We start from the raw sequence: 18,952 nt of genomic DNA on the forward strand, positions 1-18,952 counted from the left end.
GAGGTTTCTCTTGGGAAAAGCACAATCACTGTTTCTCCCAGGGCAGGTCTAGACACACACCCTCACACATGCATGTCTACACACACATCTAGTGTGTCCACAGGTGCCACCAGACTGCTGGTAATGCACACATATAAAACCCTAAGGGTTTGCTGCCCAAGTAGACAAGATAAAGGATTAAGAGGATGAGATCTCCCTTGGCAAATTCACACAGCTGAAAAAGGGAAGCTAGAAGCCCAGCAGGAAGAAGTATCTTGTATGCTTGATCCTTTCTTACTCTTCTCTAAGAATTCATTGAGATTTGAAGACAGGATGAGGCATACATGCACCTTTGGTTTGATCTACTACAGCCATTCCCTTCAAGTGTTTTAATTCCACTTTTTGTCTCTGTTTCTGAGACTATGTCAGGCTCCTTAGTGCTAAGTAGTGAAAACAAACAAATTAGAAAATGCTGAAGCAGCCTGTCCTCTCTTGATGCTTTGGTTCAGGCAATTGCATTTGGAGATTTTGACCTCTGCTGTTCATATTGGTAGACTGTTGGTTAGGATTCAAGTTGTCAGTGCATAAAAGGCAGTATGGTTTATTGGCCAGCTGACACATCAGAAGCAGCACCCAATATGCACCATATAACACAATTCTTGCTACTTCCCAAAGTTCAGCATACCCTTCAGCTGAATACCAAAATCAGAATTAATATATGATCTGAGGGTTGGTAGTACCTGAGTTCTTAGTAGAGCTGGAGAGTCAGGTTTTTTGGAATCAGCATGGGCTGGCTGAAAGGACAAGAGGAAATAGCCTCAGGCTCTGTCAGAGGAGGTTCAGATTAAACACAAGGAAGAATTTCCCCAGTGAAAGCCTTGTCAAGAATTGAAAAGGTAGTAGAGACACCATCTCTAGAAGTACTCAAAAAACAACAGGACATGGCTCTTTGTCTTGTGGTCTAGTTTATATGGTGCTGTTTTGTAGGTACACAGTTTATGGTAATTGGGAGTGGGGCTGCAGCAGAGCCTCATCCCTAATAGGCTACAGCTGTGAAAAGCAGGTGAGCAGCGTTGAAAGCAGAGAGACAGGGAATGCCCAGGAGCACTGACCCAGCACCAAAGGGCACTCAGGTGCAATGCATGAACACGAGGGGTATACAAGGTTGGGCTAAAGAACAAGAAGGGCAGGTGCTAGGAGCCTTCTGATATGATATTCTGTTACTCTGTATGGGCAGGCACCTGAAGCCTTCTGACGTAGCATAGCATTACTCTGTATGGGTTGAAGCTTTCTGAAATTGTATGATGATACTCTGTGTATTGTGGCCATCTCAACTGCAGCGCGTGCTGTAGCACATAATGCAAACAGTGTTTGGTCAAAAGTGGGGCTCAGTGGTCTTGGAGGTGTTTTCCAATCCGATTCTATGATTCTGAAGGCAGTTCTCCTACCTATAAGTTCTTCTACCTAACTGTTTTGTCACTTTGGATTTCACATTTTTCCCTTATTGTTGTGTGACTTATTTGCTGTCTTAGCCATTAGTTTCTGCTAGAATTTCTCATCACAACTTAGAGATTTCAAATAACAAGTGAGCTGAGAAGTGATAGCAAGGTGTCAGCCTTCACTGTTCTTGTCCTCTGCTGCCTTTGATGTTGAGGAATGTTTTATCACAGATAACAGTGAAGGACTTTGGTTCACTGCAGATGCCACTTCTGCTCTGAACAGGTCCCACCATTTTTTCCTCATCCCACCCTACACCCATTGTGGCTGGACTAACATATAATGCTTTTCATCTCAAACAACACTGCTTCAGAACAATAATAATATTGCCTTTTCACAAAGAGAAACTCCTCTGTTAAGCCAAATAGAACATAAGTAACTGTGGGGTTTGATGTGAGTTTTTAATTTTTTTCCTGAAGATTTCTCATTGTTATTTTTTTGTTTGCTTTCCAGTGGAATTTACTGTGCATAAACTGAGATGTAAGGCATGGTCTGAGGGATGAAGTACTAAAGGCAAGGCAGTGCAACTATCTACTTGGTGCTAGATGAGAGCAATATTAGGACAATAAGATTAAATAGTTTGTGTGAGTCAAATAACCTTTCCTCATTTGCAAGAAACAGCTTTGTTCCTGTGAATCAGTTGATTGCTCAGTAAAGGTTGTGCAGCTCATTTGCTGTGGTTTTTACACCAGAAATTAATAAATGAGGCCAGAGTGTTCTGAATCTACTTGGTGACCCATTGGTAAGCAATTTTAGCCTACTCTTTGAATGAAGGCTTGCATGACTGAAGCCTTTCAGCAACATGGTAAGGAATGATACAGAAAACCATTCAAGAGTGTCAATCACGCCTTCAAACAGCTTGTTCCACAGATAGTTGTGTGTCCCTCAGCTCCTCCCTCTTCTCAAAAATCCCTGTACAGCAAGATGCTGCTGAAGTGTAGAGCTGACTTCTGCTGAGAGGTGGAGAGAGGGTTGTTGGTTTTTTTTGGTTTATTTTATATACAAAATATGACTGCAAACAGGGAGAAAATTCACATATTAAACTCAGTATATGAATGCAGTATGACTTACCTGAACAATATGAAAAAAAAATTAGAAGGAAGAAAGTTTTCCAAACAAGATGCTGTCCTGTCTTCACTGACTTCTCAGAAAAGAGAAAATGGCAAAACTTTTGGAAGCACATCTCTTTTAGCCAGTTTCACCCAGAGATTTAACCAACCTCCACATAGATTTCTTAAGACCCCTGGCACCCTGAGTATTCAATCTACAGTGCAAGTGCCCTCTGGCCCATGTGTCCCTCACAAGACAAAGGTATGTGGGAGATATGGACAGGTGCCCATGCAGGTCTTTCCCCGTTCAAAACTGGGCTCCAGCAGTCTTGAATCTCTCCCCTCATTAGATGCAGCTATTTCAAGAGGACTGTGATGAAGAGAAGGGATTTGACCATGTCTGAGAAGGTTTGACAAGCTGTAATTGCTTTCTAATCTCTTAACAATACATGCTTGAAATTATGCACAGGCTTAAGTGATTTTCTTAACTTGGGCTACGGTGGAAAATCAAGCAAATGGTTTGGAAGGATGTCTTCATAGATGAGGATATTAGCTATGTAAGGTTAGAATAAATCAGGCAGTGATAGATGCCTCAAGTTCTAGTGCACATTCATCTCTTCTGTTTCTTACTGTTTCCTTTTTAAATTAAAAATAAAAAAAATATATGGCTTCAGGCTTCTTTTCCCCTAGACAGCTTCTCCTGTAAGTGATATCAGAAAACCCTACATTGACACGCATATGCTGCAGTGATACAAATTGTTTGTTTTCCTTACTCTTGGCTACCAGAATGGGCTTTTATTTTCAGGAATGCTGTACACTCTTTCAGATGACGATAATGTAAATTGATATATACCCTGAAAGGATAAATAAGGGTACTGACACATAGCAGCTGATTGACAGGAGCTGTTTAAGGGCTGTCATATGGCTGGCATGTCACTTAGAGATCAAATTCTTCTCCTGCCAGTAAAAATTACATTGATGCCTCGTGTGGATTTTAGCCTCTCTGTAGCACCATAGCTCCATTCACCGAATTTACTATGAGTGCCATACATTTAAAGAGATTGGACAAAGAAACTGCCTGTGCTTGGTTGACTCCTACTCCATGTTTGTGTCAGCTCTGCTTGCAGAATAGCACACACCTCTACTGGTCCACAGACACATTCAGCAATTTATATGGAAAAATGCAGAGTGAGGTCAGTTGGGCCTACCATAGCAGTACATGGGTCCTTCCAAATCCTTTATTGGCACAGGATATCCAGAAAATACTCTTTTAGAGACAATTTTTATCATTTAAAACCATGACTAAATACATAATCATGGTGTTACGTAATCAAGACATTAGTCTGCTGAAGGCATTTAAAGAAACTTATGTACAGTATCATCATAGCTCATCATAACTGGAAGTTCAAGAGGCAACTGCAATGTCATCTCTGTTAAAACAGCTTTCTAGAGCCCAAATTATTACAAATGCAATTATGATTATTTTGAATTCATTGAATTGTAGGATTATAGAATGGTCTGGGTTTGAAGAGACCTTAAAGATCATCTAGTTCTAATTCCCTTGCCATGGGCAAGGACATTTTTCACCACACCAGGTGGCTCAAAGCCCCATCCAATTTTGTCCTGAACACTTTCAGAGATGAGGTGTCCACCATCACTCTGGTCAACCTGTTCCACTGTCTCACCACCCATATAGTAAAGAGTTTCTTCCTAAAATTTAACCTAAACCTACAATCTTTTAGTTTAAAGCTATTACCCTTTATCTAGTCATTCTTGGACCAAAACTGTGCCTTTTTTTGAAGGATACTAAGTAGAGGTTTAGCCTAAAACAGTCCACGCTCACTGCTATTAAGAGGCTGATTTTAAACTGGCTTCTTGATCATGACAAATACTTAAATACCAAGTACACACACAGTCAGTCCAGGTCATCACTTCCTTCATTCAATATTTCCACATTCTGCACTACAGGATGCTTTGTGAGTTGAACAAGCTGGGGCCATGAATGCAAGTTGTGCGAAGCTGCAGGCCAGTGCAGAAGAAATGTGCCACCAACAGGGAGCAAGCATTGCTGCCCCAAGGAGAGCGTGCACACCAAGTGTACTTGGAATGCCAGAACTGGGGAGTGGCACCCTCCCTTCCTCTTTGTGCTCATTATTTGTCAGACGTGTGTCAGAGCCCAGAAGTTGCTGTGGGAGGGAGGGAAATAAAGCAGCTAGACAGGAGACAGAGAGGCTTTTGTGCATGGCATGAGGTAGAGGAGGGCTGGTAGAGTTTGAAGGCAGATTGGCTGTTGTAGAGGCAGTTCCCATTCCTAAACCATTGGCATTGAGGGAAGAGAGGTGGAAAGCCAATGCCACACAAGGCAGAAAGGCAGGCCTGTGGAAGGCAGCGTTCTGAAGGCACTGATGGAAGGAGGGAAGGCATGAATGTGGTGTCCCTACTTTGCATATTGGAAAAAAAAGCAGCCTTGATCAGCACACACAATGGAGATCTGAGTTTTGATGACACCAAAGGAAAAATCAGTATAGGAGAGAAAGACATAAAAAATTTTAGCAGTGGAAAGTAAGGCATCAGCATATGCAGCACAGACCAGAGGCAAATTTAGCAGAGGGCAGACTGCAGAACTGACATTTTATTACTGTCTATTTCTGCTCACTGTGGAAATATAATATAGTAATCAGCTAATTCTTAATCTTGTCTGCTTATTAACTTTCCATCTAATTACATGATACAAAACTTGAAATTAACAGAACATTTAGGTATTACAGATTTGTTTATTCAAGGTTCCCTACCGCAAGCTGCAGAGGAATTATTCAAAAATTTCAAGTGAAGCATTCATGAAGAAATCCTTAGGAAATAAAGTCATTACTCAAGGGAACAAAATCCACTTCAGGGAAGCTCTGAAGATCTGGCAGTCATCATATTTTTTAAAATATGCCTTAAATTCAATAAAGTTTTCATGAAATGAGCGCACCTGTTCTGGAGCAGCTGAATGCACACAGGAAACCTTGAAAAAGCTACAGCTTAGACGGAGTTCTGCCAAATGGCCTATATTTTATCTTTCTTCCACTTTGACACATTGATATAAAAAGTATACCTTTGCTTCTCAGAAGTTCATCTGTCTTTTCTCATGATGATTACCCAGATGAAGTCATACTTCTCATGATGACAGTCATTTTACTAGAACTACATTTGATGCTGCAAAAAACAGGGAATTAGTCACAGATGCTGATGGACTCTTAAGAAGCCAAGTGTTCCCATGGAGAGGCTCCCCTGTGATGAAACCATGACAATAAAAGATGCAATACTCCTGGCACACAGGATGGTAATGACGTAGAATACTTTGTGACGTTTTCCTGGAGGCATCCATTTTTGATCCTGTACGTCATACGTGATTCAGAAATAGACTACAGTGTTTTGAAAAGAATACACAAGAAAATATGTTCCCAGGAAAAATCTGCTTATAAAAGCCTGCTTTTGATACAGTGCTTCAACATATTAAATAGATGAGAAATAAATAATAGCAGAAAATAAGTAGTAAAATATTATTTTTCATATAAAAACATGCATAATTTGAAGAAAAAATAGAAAAATTGCAACCTGGTCTTTCAAAACATGTTAAGAACATTTGCCCTGTTCTTAAAAAAAGAGAATGAGATTAATACACGTGAATACCTGCCTCTTGGGAAGGCAACCCTTGGTGGTAAACCATTAACATCTTGGCATCCCTCTCCATCCCAGCTGTCTCAGGATGATTTCCCTTCCTACCATGTATACCACCAGCCCATTGCTAATCCCCTTCCACTTTATCTGAGTCTTCCCCCACTTTAGAGACCAAGTGTTATGCAAGTCTAACCCACCAAACCAGCCAGCCTGCAAACAGCCTGGTCCTCATTGCACACCAGTGTCTACTGCTTTCCTGGCAAAACAGCAGAGCAGTCTTCAATAGAGAGGATTTCCTCTGCTCCAACCATGAGTGTATGGCTTCCTCAACATCTTCTTCCCCTGCCCAAACCTAATGCTGCAGGCTTTCTCAGCACAACAAGCCTGATACCAGGGCTCTCTCTGCCTGCTGGCGTGATTTGTAACCCTGTGGTGCCAGGAATCCTGCCCCCTCAAAATGTCACTCCTAACTGCCTCTCTTCTCATTTAGTTCAATTTGAAGAAAATACAATACTCACAGAAGTAAAGGTCATGTGATCAGGCCAAAGCCACATGATCAGCCAAAAAGTGAGAAGTTTTTCACAGCATCAGGGTTACAGTCATTCTCAGAAACAATAATAACTGCTTTACAGAGAAATAGATGCTCTCCTTCCCTAGCTGAGGCAGTAGATAAGCTCTATTGAAGTTAAAGCAGTAAATGCACTTTGAAATTCTGAGAAGTACTTTCACAGCAATTTCCACAAATTGATCTCCTTTTCTAAAGCACTGCAGATTGTTGAGATCATTGCTGTTGAGCAGAAAGAGTTAAGTGTAGCAGGGCTACAGAGCTCTCATTATATGCTGACAATGATGTTTTGACATGTTTTGACTTCAGTGCTCTCTTCATACTGTGGACAAATACTGAGTTGTCTGCCCATCTGCTCTGTGCTGAAAGTTCTTCTGAGATTTTCAAATACAAAGGATCTAAACCCACTCCAAGCAAAATCACCATTGACTTCCAGAGGCATAAAAGAAGGCTTTATAAAAGGACCATATTAGAAGATACAAAAAAACCCTCTTTATGTAATATCACCCATATTCTTGAAAGCTATACAGTTATTCCATAATCCAAGTATGTTTAACAACAGGAGTAAGAACTATCTCATCTTACAAAACAGCTCCTCTCTTCAATTTTTGAAGTGCAGAGCTAAGTACCAAATGATATCTGTGATGATAAATGACAAACTGAATCTGAATTTTGACCAGCACTATGCACTCATTTTACAGCTACAGGCCTTTTTTGAATGCACTGGTTCATCTGAACAGGTAGGCATCATCCATTAGGAGCTAAACTTAGCCCAGCAATTTTGTGTATGGCATGAAATATAGAGATTGTTTCACCACTGCGGATGGGTGGGACCATTAGCACACTGATCAAATTATCCCACATTTGTAGGCTTTATTAAATAGTTCCTGAACTCAGCCTGATACAGAAGAGATCTCTTCCCTCAATGAATATGCTGCAAAGTACTCTTGCCACATGCCCTGCTGACCCAAATGAAGTCAGGGATTTCCACACTCCCAGTTCAGGGCAGCTACTCGGTGGCATATAAGAGCCAGCTCTCCTGACTTGCAGTCATGCCTGTGATCTGGAGATCCCTGCCCATCCAGGGAAACTGCAGTGATGGGCCTCTTCATCCCTTTTTGTGAGAAGCATCAAATGTGACACATTACCCAGCACCAAGAACAGTGCTTCTGACACCATTTTAAGATTCTGTCCATGAAAGAACAAAATCTGTGCCTCATGCAATTGTGATAATAAACAGCTTTTACAAAGTAAAAGTATATCCAGGATGACTAGTAAAGGATGGAAATGAGCCTCCATAACTCCTCACTCATGTCGTAACTGGTTTTACCTCATTGCTGGCTTTACTTTACTACTTTCCTTTCTTTCTGTAGTAGAAAAATCTCACTCTGAATTTTAGTTATCTCACTATCGCCACTAGCAACAGAAGCATATTTGGTCTGGTAATTCATTTCTGAAGCTGCTGTGGGGTAGGCATAGTAGTGATTCGTAAAGCTAGTTTTGTATGACCATGCTATAACAGAAATCAATTGTTCTTCTGACAAAAGAGGCCTCAGAGGACAAAATAGTGCAGTATCTCAAATGTATCCTAGTTAGTTTTTCTGTCTCTGTATCTTGCCCACTCAAGCCATCCACAGGCGGTTATGTTTTTTACCCACAGGAACAGGGACACCATTGTATAATTCTTTAACCTGTCCTGACAGCATGGTAGGCAACTCAAAGGACTGAAATTGCATCATGCCAATAGATTGTGAACACAAGGAAGGTTTGTAATGAATTTTTAAACCCATTTTTTCTACATCAAAGTCCCCTTTGGCTTCTGGCACTTGGATTTTGCAAGAAAGTAGAAATGACAAGTTGTGAAAGACGCTGGGAGGGAGCAGGGGCAACAAGGGGGACTGAGGTAGAGCTTCCTAGGTAAGGAGAGACGGCAGACTTGAGGATCATCTTAGCTGGATTAAATCACACCAGCAGATGTACTCATACCTGCTGCCAGCTCCACTGAGAAGATGCAGGCATAAAAGATAAACCCAAATTACCTTTTATCAGGTTATGTTGCAAAGTTGAGAGGTGGAATTAGGATGATTGGAGGCTTCTCAGAGCACACAGCCCAGTGATAAAGTAGAACATTGCAAATGCAGCAAGCAAAATAGTTCTCTCATCCAAATCTAATGAATTCACTAATCACGTTGCTGTAATTTTCTTTCAAGATATTGGTAGAATAAGTGGGTACCTGGGGAGCCAGTACTGCTTGTGGAATCCAGAACTTCTGCTGCTCCTTTATTGGTGTGCGTGGGAAAGTGCTTTCCCTGGATGTATTTATATGCTGGCTTTAAATACTTATATTTACTCGGGGACTCTAAATACAGTTATAAGTGGTAAATTGTCATTAGGTCATCTTCCTGATGCATCCCAGATTAAAGCTAATGCCCTTCAGGTGGGTGCTATTAAATTAGCCTACCACCACCTGACAGGTATCCTCTAATCAAAAATGTATTGTCTTCTCTGTTTAGATCAGCTTTAGTTCCTTCTGGGTAGAAAGATGAGCAGTCCAAATGTTTTCAGATGTGTGGAGTTGTGCAGGCCAGAAACAAGCAGGAAATTACTTGTTCCCCTTAATTATAACTGCAATTTATATTTGAGTAGGACTTTTATTAGGTGGTAAAACTTTGTGCTTTGTACTTTTTCTTTGCATACATAAAATTTAAATTACCGGTTAGATGCTGCAACAGAGCAAGCAGTGTCAACTTTCTAGGCCTTTTGGTGGTTAAAAGCTTTCTTTAGGGACATCAACAATTCTGTTCAGAAAGTCCTAAATTTCTTCCAATGCCCAAATAAGTGACTGCTCAAGAATGCCAAGTTGATTTAGGACTGATTGAACAGGAACTCAGATATCACCCTTACAGTTTACCACAATGAAAACTGGATTGGTTAGGAAAAAAGCAACTGGGCATAGGTTAATTTTTAATTTCCTTTTAATTGGTTTCTGATATTTCTTTGTATTAGAAGAGGCTGAAATGCTGAAATGCACTTTCTTTCCAACCCATTTTGCATGTGATGGGGCCCAAGAGTTTGTAAAGAATAAAGGAGTGTCTGTATTTCCATTTCTATTTGTGGGTAACAGCAATTTCTTGTCTCTGTATCTTAGACTTATTTACCAAGTATTGTCAAAGAAGAATTCCATTCTATTATATGAGGTATTCCCTCATCTGTAGTAAGCAGACAAATATTCTGATGTATTTTCACAAGAATTGTCTAACCTAGGCAAGTCACATAGGAGTATTGTAGTATAAGATGCTCTTCAGAGAAAAGAAAAGCATTTTGACAATGAGTTAGTTGACAGATGTCAATTTTAAACAAGATTATCACACATTATCCCAAGAGATTGAAATTATTATGGAGAGCGCATTCAGAATATAGATCAGTTCTCTAAAGAAAAAGGAGTTAGATGCAGCTGAAATGGAAATGGAGGATCCATGCAGGCAATATAATCAGTCTCCCATCCTTTGAAAGAGATTTGGCATAACACTCCAGAAAAACATTAATAAAACCACCTAATATGTCCTCTTTGAGCAAAGCCTTTCCTCCTAAAAAATACATGAAAATAAAAGAAATTTTGTAATTCTTTGAGCTGGCACAAAGCTTTTCACAGCATCCATGCAAAAGTGAATCTCAAACTATATTGGAAAGTTGGTATTTTAATTTTTTAATATATAACTACTTTCACACCCATACCCTTACAACTCATGACAGTCCAAGTGCATGCATGTACATGAGTAAAGCAAATTGATGAAAACTTTTGACCTGTCAATTGCATGAAGAATGTCAACCAGTCTTCAGTACAAAGTGCTAATTTGCTAGACATTTTTCCTGAAAGTTTATTTTAGCTCAGAGAAAATATTTTATTTAACTGAAACTGTGGGTTATTTTCATAAATTTTATTAGGGTCTATTCCATTACTAAGTTTTGCTTGATGCAGCCCCTCAAAATTTGCCATGTTGCATCTTCAGTAACCCTGACCACTAAGCTACTTCTTTTGTTTTATTAGAGTGATGAATAATAAAGTAAGACAGTTTAGAAAACACCAGAAAATGATCTTCAGAAACTCTGAAAATAAAGCATCATTTCCTTGACACCATTCCCAAACATGTAAGCAAGTAAAGAAAACAATTAATAATGGAAGTAATGAATGTTCAAAATAGCTCTTTCAAGTCAAATGAAAATGGAACATATTGCAGGAATACTGCACAAGATCATCCCATTTTTCCTGTCCCTAGATGACACAGCCCTTAGACAAAAACACTGAGAAGTTTGGGTTAAGGTAGCCCTCTTAAGGCCTGCAGTAGGATTTTATATTGGGATTTCTGAAGTGAGATTTGTGGCACACAGTTACTACACAGCAGAGATTTTGCAAACTGAGGCAGGCTTCTTCCAATTAGCATCCCAGTACTGTCCAGATTGCTGGCCTTCTCTTTCTCTGAATTTTTGGAATCTAGTACAGAGAAAAAACAGGCAGCTGATGGTATATTTGGAAATCTCTTTGACTGAAAGCATAGACTTTTCGCCTTTCTTATTCCCCATTCAGATGGCTGGTAACAGGGAAATAGCTGTCTCATTTCTTCAAGGTCCCTCAGAAGCTGGTCCAGCATGAAACAAAAGTGAATGGCCCCATTATGCTAAGGGATCATAATTTTAAAAATACCGGGGATGCTTTTCTTAGCCAGTAATTGCAAATTCAATTTTAGTACACTGAATGTCAACAGGCTTCGAGGAGCAAGCACATTGCAAGCTGGAGTTTGCCAAGTTCAAGACAATCACAAGTGCTCTTTATTTCTCTGGTCACTCAATAATATTAGACCTCATTAAAGAGAAAGGATTGCATTGCAGAAACTGAGCCCCAGAGATAGCATCCACTTACAAATACACAGAAAAACTAAACTTGCAAGCTGCCATGGCAGAGTTTTAGCTGTCACCAAATACAGAGAATACCGCCTGGTATTCTCATTTAATATAGCCTTTTTATTGTGGTGCTTACAGGATGTCAAACACAGACAGAAAGAGTAAAATTAGTAATCAAAAGAAGGATTGTAAAATCAGAATTTGCAGTAATACTGTTTATAGGCTCTAATCCATAGATCGTAGAATTATTTGAGTTGAAGGGACCTTTACAGGCCACCTAGTTCCAAGCCCCCTACCACAGGCAGGGGCACCTACCACTAGACCAGCTTGCTCTGGTCCTTAAATCCTCCTGGGATGGGGCAACCACAACTTCTCTGAGCAACCTGTTCCAGTGCCTCACCACCTTCACAGTAAAGATTTCCTCCCTAAGATCTGATCCAAAGCTGCCCACTGTCACTTTAAAGAATTCTTATCCATCCTGTCCCTAGGTGCCCTTGGAAAAAGTCCCCCCTCCAACTCCCACAGGACCGCTTTAGGTACTGAAAGGTGCTCCAAGGTCCTCCCAGAGCCTTCTCTTCTCCAGGCTGAACAACTCCAGCTCTCTCCATCTCTTTTCATAGAAGAGATGTTGTTTCCCTCTGATCATCTTCATGGCTCTGCTTTGGACTCAACAAGGTCCACGTCCTTCTTGTGTTGGGGTCCCAGAGCTGAAGGCCTGTATTTTACTGTTAAAAGAATAGTATTAACTTTCATTTCATTTTGCAGGGCACTGAACCTTTTCACCTTAGCATCTCAGGGTGCTTTATGTGACACTCCACCCCACAGCAGTTGAAATGCTGCTATGAAATCTCACTGGTATCAAGTGCACTAGCACTCTGGTAGAACTTAAATAAAAATGAATGTGTAAAGAAAGCTCATCGCCCTGTGCTGCACCTGAGGTGTGCTGTCCCCCTCCCTGCTCGCAGGGAGCTGTGCTTGCCCCACAAGAGACACAGAAATACACGCACTGCTCTCATATTTTAAACATGCATATTAATTTATGTCTAAGGCCCCCCAGTCACGTGCTACCCATTTCCTCTTTTTCCCATCTCTAATTCTGAATGTAGAACAGTATTTCATGTGTTTTTCTTTAAATGACAAACTTGCCATTAATTTATAAAGAAATTTTGGGTCCACTGATTTTAGTGGAAACAAAACATTGCACCTGGAATGGAGAAAACATCCAGGCTAAAGATGATTAAGTATTCATATTTGTCTCTGCCTTTCAATAGACATTCTCTCTCCCAAGAGATCGGGGATCAACCTCTACTTAGGTATTTCATCATTTCCTTTGGCATTAAAACCCTACCCCCTTCAAGCACTGTCTTAGTAATGTTCTTTCTATTCCAAGGAATAAAAATAACAATGAAATGAATGATTAGACATGTTATATATGGCATTCAGTGATGGGGAAAAATGAGATGGTAAAAAAGCTGCATTATATTTATACTGCTTCCTTATGCTTACTTTTTTGTTCCAAGAATAAGATGCTTTCCCTTTTAGATTCTGATTGTGCTTTGTGGCAATCATTATTCAGGGAATGAAGCATTTTAATGACTTTAAAATTAATTTAGTAGTCTCAGCCTAGCTCCCAGTGAACACGTGTCCACATTAAAAAAAAAAAAAAGCCCACTAATTGGCAGTCTCATTGGCATTCACAGCACAGAAGCCAGGAACTCCATAGACTTTAAAGCCAGAAGTGACCATTGTGATCATCTAGTCTGACAGGTCATGGGACTTCTCTGAATTAATTATTGCTTCAAATCTCAATAGCTGTGATATACCTCAAGCCTGTTTTTTACTAAAACATCCAACATCAATTTTCAGGTTCCAAGTAATGGAAAATCCACTAGAATTCTCATTTAAGTTATTCTACAGGCTGATTGTACTCCCTGTTTAAAAAAAAAAAAAAGAAAAAAACGCAATAACTGAAAATAAAAAAGAAAATAAAAACATAACTAAAAAGAAACCACACACCAAATCTCAATTTTCCTTTGAATTTTCATACTATAAACTTTAAAGTTTGTGAACATCTTACACTTTAGTGTGCTAAAGTGAAGCGTCCTACTTGTGAATTATTAGGGTGATATGAACATCAGAACAGGAGGATGCTTTGTTTTTAACACTGTTGTTTAGTTGTTTGGTCATTTGTCCAGGAAACTGGAAATCTATATTCAGAGCATTCCTAATCTTGGGAATAGGGAACTCACAGTATCCATTTGCCACAATGTCCCAACTGTTAGGCTAACCACTGCTGGAAACTTGAGATTGGACCTTGGAATACTGAATAGTCTTCTTCTGGAAGATGGATCACTTTGTTGGTCAGGAACACAGCGTTTCTGAGGGCAAAGAGAAGACACTGGAAAGTTTTGTATTTAGCTTGAAGTGTGAGGCCCTTAATTCAGAGAGAGTACATTATACTACAGTATATAACATATGCATTATAAAATATTAAACTTAATGTTTGAATAGTAGACAAACTTAAAGAAGAGCTTAAAATTCTGCACAGTCCTTTCCATCCCTATCATCTTTGCCTGCAGGGTGCCTTGGTATTTTTGGTTATAATTCAGTCTATCTTCTTTATAATTTCACCTCTGTATTCCCTGTGTCATACCTATTAACTCAGTCCTACTCACTGGATTTTACCTTGCAGGTCTGTAGTCCAGTGTATTGCATCACCAGTATTTTTTTTGTTAAATTGTTAGTGTTAGTTTGCTAATTTTTCAAAGTTAGAATATGACCAGGTTACTACTGGCACTATGATGTTGGAAAGCAGCTCCATCTTTTCAAGGGACATAATTAAACACAGCTAGCACTGCATATGCCAGCAATAGAATAAGTGGTTTTTCCAACAGATTGAGTTAATAGGGATTCACCCTAATTAAAAGCTTGAAGTTTTAATGAAAATATAAAGCCTTTCTTGGGAAAGATCTCTGCTTTGATTCACATTCAAGTCACAGTGACAGCACGGTTCTTAAGAGACCACCAGCAGAAGTGAGGCTGTTGAACACTCCAGGAGCCCTCAAGAGGACCAAGGTATGAAGCTTATAATAAGAAGGCATAGTAGTGGGTCAAGGTCTACCAGTGAATAAATGGTGCATTTGTGCTCTAATTAAAGCATTGCTTTTTCTTTCTTTTTTGGCTATTAGAGTTTATGTGTACCTGGAATGTGTTAGGGTAGAAACTCTGACCTCTAGTTTAGACACAGTTTAGTCTAAGTAGACTAAACCATATTTTATTCTATTTGCTCAACTGAAATTTAGGAGATTTTTTAATGTTTTGTTTGGGTTTTTTTGAGCACAAGATCCTCTTTCCTGTAAGTTCAAAGAGAAGAGAAAGAACATTGAACAGCTGATTACTAACACACACACTGCCTTGGTGTTAAGAAATTATTTTTAATAGGTGCTTTAATTACTTAATAGCCTGGAATAAAGTTATAACCCTTTGGTTGCAGTTATGATTACTGACAGCTAAAATATACAGCTCTGGCAGAGTAAGTCCCTCTCCAGAAAATAAAGCCTCTGCCTCTGACACTACCCAATACTCCACTTAATTACGTTATCCTTCATTTAGATGGTGATTCTATTGCAACATCTAACAAGGAGAAGATATTGCACAGTAATGGTGAGTGGCTAGGACAGCTTCTTGATCAAGGCATTTATTGAATTACACATACTGAGGATGCAGCTGGACAGTGAAAACTGATGCTTTCACTAGGTGATGAAATTCTGCTCTGTTGTCTTTTAATACAGACTGTATCCAAGTAAAGATTAAAAGAAAAAATCAGGAGTATAATAGATTACATGCACTGTAAGATTTCTGCCCTGATATTTTTATTCATAACAATATTATCTCTCTTATTATCTTCATGACACTTTAGGATCACTCAGTTGGCCTGGCTACAGACCTACCAGTTGTCCCAATTAGGTGAAATCTTCAGTACAACAGATATTAAGTGGAGTTATTAAAAGCTTCTGCTAAGCCATTACAAACTGAACACAAACCATACCGGGGCATGTGTAAATGCTAACCTTTTAAAGCCAAGTCCTTCTTTCTCTCCAGCAAGAGAGCTGTAATCCAGGATTTCATAGGGAATGTGGGAGGGAGCTGCAGGGCAGGGAGCTGGTTTGCTGTGCTGGCGGCAGAGCTGGGCTGAGGAGCTGGCAGCCCCTGCTTTGGAGTGCTGCCATGAGCAGAGCGGGGCTGTGCCAGCGCCCGGCCCCACGGCTGCCCCGGGCTCCAGGGACAGCAGGGACAGCAGCCTGGTGCCCTCCCTCACCTGGCATCCCACGCCTGGCATCCCACGCCTGGCATATGGACTGCCCACAAAGGAGCACCCCTGGGCCCTGCTGACACAGCGCAGCGTGAGGATGGTCCTTGGGGTCCCACAGCAATTTCAGAAGGCCTTTAGGACTCCCTGTTTTAATTAGGATATTAAGCCTGAATGGCACTGAAGCCAAGGGATAATCCTGGATCAAAGCCAGGAGAGACAAACTGGATCAGCCCCAATACAGGCAATCAACACGATCAGCACTGTAATTATTTTAGAATAACATGGCTTAGCAAATAGAGGTGGATTTGAGTTCAGGGACTCATATGCTCAGCCTCAGTAGCCATGCAAAAGACCTTTCCTGCAGAACAGATCATGCTGTCCCACCTCTGGGTCTTTTCTCCCTCAGCAGCCAAGACAGCGTTCCCATTCCCCAGTGTGTTTTATCATAAGATAAAGCCTCAAACATCCTGATCTCTGCTTGAAAAAGAATGGTAATCCATTCTGGTGAAACCAGAAAAGACCTCTCAAAAATTTTGGGGAAGAAGAAAGGAAAGGAAGAAGGAACGAACATTAAATTTTATGATAAAATGGGAGAAAGTAATAAAGACAACAGCTCATGAGAGAATAATTGGGTCTTCCTACCAAAACACTTCTCACGATTTGGTTTTGGTATCAGTGGCTTGATTTTTAAACATTTGAAGGAAAACTGTGCAAAGGCTTTAGAATAATGACAGTTAGGATTAGTTGCTCTACAGGTCTTGATTCAAGAAAGGTGAAAAAATTTTTACATGCATTTGGTACCTTTTTTCAGTTGCACATTCACACACATACAAAGGATCATCACCTCCAAAAACTTTTAAATAAACACTGCGCAGCCTTCTGGAAGCCCCACGTGGTTACAAAGGGAAAGACATGTGGCAGGGCTGCTCTTCACACTCTTTGGACAAACATTCAGACATGAGCACGGAATTTCACTCAGCAGTTTACATACATCCTCCAAGGGCCAGTTAATTGACCAAATGAAGCACTAAAGCCTAATTCCCTAATTCTGCAGGAGAGGAGGGTATATGGAAGTCTGACTACAACTGCCAAAATCTTGCTTTGAGGGACATATGGCAATCTAGCCCAATTGCATGGTGACTGCCAGAAAAATTGTGTTTCTACTTTAAGCTCAGTTCCTGCTTCATCATTGTCCCTGTCCCCATGTAGTCATTTACACCTGTGCAAAGTGAATGGAAAGCATTACCAAGTGAGAATGAGAACAATTTATCATTCCTTTCTACACCCACAGCAAAGAGGGAGAATCAAGCACTGAATTTATCAGGTTCAAAAGAGATTGAAAATTAAAACAAATGTTTTTGTACGATTCTTTTACAAAGGAAATTAAACACAAAACTGTAGTGTAATACAACATTATCATTTTGAATTTACCTTCAACCAGGAAATACATAATTATGCTACCCTTGGAAGACACTGCATGGCTACATTTTGGACATTGTGAATACTATGAACTCCAATGAAGTTCAGTGAAGTAATACATAAACAGAATTAGCTTAAATAGCAAGAAAATTTAAATTTAATTGGCTTAAATAACCTTTGTTTGAATTTACATATTTATGCACACAGATACATACACCATTCCTCACTAAAGTTAGCATAAAATATTAATTGCAAAGGAATGGTGTTCAAATTACAGTTTCAGAAACATTAAAGTGTTAGAGTAACAATATTAGAAAGCACTGACTTGCACATAAATTCTCACATATTATTCCATATTGATTCAACTGTTGCAGGAAGTTTGGTTTTCAAAATCTTTCTGGGACCACCAGGCTGACCTAAATCTTAATTATATCCTTGAATACAGTGATACAGAGCTTTTATTATAAATTATTTTTTGTTATATAAATAATAAAAATCATCAGAATTTGGACATCACATACTTTATGAAAACAAAATCACATTTACATGAAGAGGCAATAATATTTCAAATGCAGACTTTTCATATCAAGTATTTGAATCTCTGTTTGAAAACACAAAGAAATGTGAATTTACAAGCTGCTAAGTACATTCACATTGGATCTACAAACTGTGTCACAAATGCTCAGCTGCATCAGGTACAGGATAACTGGGAAAGAAGAATGATAATAATGGCATAATGTAGCTATTTACTTCAGGTATTAAATGTGCTTAGATTTATTTGCTGTTTTAATTAAGTTTTCACTTTCTGTGGAGCACTTTATACACATCCAAGAATGTATGATGACAGACCTTGATTTTATTTTTCTGCTGAACACACACCATTATTTGAGAACCAAAAAGAATGGCAATAATGCAGCATGATTTAAATCTGCCTTCCAGCTTTCTTTAACAACAAAAGGAAAAACAATAGCCTTCTGCAAAACACTTTTTATAGATGACAGCCAATTTTTACTAATTAATTCAAATGTCCTTCTCTGAGGAAGAAACATGTTTGGTAGAATTTAATGTAAAAGATCAGCTCCACACCTCCAATCAAATAACATTTACTAGCATAAAATTTTCTACACTTGTAAATTATTCTGTTAGGCAGATTTTTTAAATTTCTGTCAAATATTATGCATGAGTAATAAAAAATTTGAGTTTTAAATAAGAATAAATCTACTAAGGAAATAAACTACCAAGAAACACTTAAACTATAAAAAATTATCCCAACGTTTTTCCACTTACATGTCTTTAAATAGTGCTCAAACTGAGTCAGTATTGACCCAAAATGATCTTTCTTTCATATTTATGTTATAGAAATTATTCAGCTCCAAAAAATAGTTTTCAGAAATGAAGTTTATTTCATATTAAGTCTAGCCCACTTACTGATTTGATCAACAGTGCCAGGAAATATGTTACTGAGAAATAAAGCCGGTATCCACTCTGTCCCTGCATTATGAATCTTGTTTGACTCTTAATTTTACTTTCAGAGTAAGAGCTGCCTGTCTCCTCAGACTTCTAGTAGAG

Source organism: Melospiza georgiana, chromosome 1, assembly GCF_028018845.1.
Source record: "Melospiza georgiana isolate bMelGeo1 chromosome 1, bMelGeo1.pri, whole genome shotgun sequence".
Classification (NCBI taxonomy): Eukaryota; Metazoa; Chordata; class Aves; order Passeriformes; family Passerellidae; genus Melospiza; species Melospiza georgiana.